This window comes from Mesoplodon bidens (genome assembly GCF_964165515.1).
Source record: "Mesoplodon bidens genome assembly, chromosome: 13".
In the NCBI taxonomy this organism is placed as follows: Eukaryota; Metazoa; Chordata; class Mammalia; order Artiodactyla; family Ziphiidae; genus Mesoplodon; species Mesoplodon bidens.
Genome location: NC_138169.1, coordinates 74,329,822 through 74,332,283, shown reverse-complemented (window position 1 = coordinate 74,332,283; position 2,462 = coordinate 74,329,822).

The window sequence follows — 2,462 nt, the reverse complement described above, 5'->3', positions numbered from 1 at the left end:
GACCACTTTTGAAACAGTAAAGAGCTTTCTCTTCAAAACTACCCCAAAGATGGCCTGGGCTCTTTCCAGTGGTATAGAGGTCTCCAACCTTGGAGGTATCCAAATAGTGGTTGAGCACTGGATGAGAGTGTTAAAGACAAGATTCAGCATCAAATGGTCTTTATAAAAATTACCTTTGGGCTTCCCTGGTGGCGCAGTGGTTGAGAGTCCGCCTGCCGATGCAGAGGACACGGGTTCGTGCCCCGGTCCGGGAAGATCCCACATGCCGCGGAGTGGCTGGGCCTGTGAACCATGGCCGCTAAGCCTGTGCGTCCGGAGCCTGTGCTCCGCAACAGGAGAGGCCGTAACAGTGGGAGGCCCGTGTACCGCAAAAAAAAAAAAATTACCTTTAAGGTCTTCTCTGACCTTGAAACCCTCTGAGTCTACCTTCAAAATTATTTTCTGCCATGAATACATTGGTTGTTACTATGCACCAGGGACACTGTTCTTAAATTGAAGTAGAAGCTGAAATATCAGTGGCGAAAAATGAAGGATAACATCCAATCTGGAACTACACAGAGAAAGCAACAACTTGGACTAAAAAGGGACCTAATTTGGCACCAGAAACCAGGTTTAAGCTCTTCACTTTCCTCATCTGTAAATTCATAAAAGCACATAATCAGCCTACCTCAGTTGTTTCCTAGGCTTACGTTAGAGTGATAGACAAACATTAGTCAGTGGTTTAAGGTCTCAATTCCGTATGTATCTCCTGTGCTTAACTCTCTTTAGAAGTTAAGAAAAGGTGAAGAAGGGGGAGGGGTGAAACTACTGGAGGTTCAGGTACTTTGAATCTTTAAGAATGCTTAAACAGAAAAATCCCCGAAACCTAGATGTATTTCCAAGTCAGTTGTTGATATTGTGTAGTTATTGAAAATATGAAATCGCTGTTAGAATTCAGTATTAAGTACTCCATCTTTTGTCAACTGGGGGCAAAATGTAATGAGCGGAACACATCCACATTTTAATCATTAGTAATAAAAACCGCCTCAATGAGTTTTTAAATTCCACCTAAACAAAAAGGAAAAAGAGAATCTTACGTTTCAAGATCGTTGTAACGTTTGTCCCAACCCTCAAGGAATAAAATTATGACTAATCAAGTTTCAAAGAGATTCAGCTGTTTTATGAAGACATTTTAAGCACCTGTTTTCCACAAGGCAATGAGCTGGGCATAAAAATAGGACATGAAAATAAATAACGCCTTCCTTTCCTGAAAGCAAGCCTCTATCATGTCCTGAGGCTGTGGCCATCACTAGCTGATGCTGGTATTCATGCCACAGTCATTTTATTCCAGTAACTAGCTCTACAGAAAAGGAAAGAGCATTCGGCCTCTCATCATTTGGCAATGGACTTGAGAAAACAAGGAGTTGTCTTTGCTGACAAGAATAAGGGTCAACCGGATGGGAAAACTAATACCTGCTGCTCCCAGGTTGCAAAATTTTCGAAAAACGCCTCTTGCAATGAGAGGAAATGGTGAACGCAGATCAGAAAGCAGGCAAGAGTTCATGGAACAGCTTGGAATGTTTCATCCAGAGGATGGCACAGGCTTAACAAATAAGCATACAGTAGCAGGAGGGATTAGTGCTGGGAAGAAAAATAATGCGGGTAAAGAAATGGAGAGTGTTGAAGCGGGTGTGTGCTGTTGGTGGGCGTGGGCACTTTGAGTGAGGTGACCCCGAGATCCCTCTGAGCAGGTGACTTCAGAGCCAACCTGAAAGAAGGGGAAAGGCCCCCGTGGGAATAACAACTGGGGCAAGCAGTCCAGGCAGAGGGATCAGCAAGTGCCAAGTCCTGTGATGGGAGGAGGAGGGGTGGGGGAGGGAAGGACTGGGAGTTTGGGGTTAGCAGATGCAAACTAGTATCCATAGGATGCATAAACAACAAGGTCCTACGTGTCCCTATAGCACAGGGAACTATACTCAATATCAATATCCTGTGATAAACCCTAAAGGAAAATAATATGAAAAGAATGTATATATGTATAACTGAATCACTTTGCTCTACAGCAGAAATTAACACAACACTGTAAATCAACTATACTTCAATAAAATATTAAAATAAAATAAAATAATTGATATTGTCATGTTGCTTGGATGGTGTCTTATTAAGAGGGAAGGAAAGGCTTAAGCTTCAAAATGCCCCACCATGATGGCACCCCGGGTCCAAGATGGTCTGTGGTTTCCGGAAGGCAGACTGGTTCCCAACTGGCCGAGATTCCGAGGAATGTCTACATTCTTTTCTTCCAGATCTTGGTTCTTCCTTTTCCCTGACCAACAAAAGCAATGCTCTGTGTAATTCTCCACCTGCAATCACCATGACCATCGCCCCCATGCCACCAGAATGAGTACATTTAAACTGTCCCTACTTTGTTGTATCACCCGCTTGAGAGTCAAAGCAGGAGCATCATTTGGACCAAGTATTGGTCA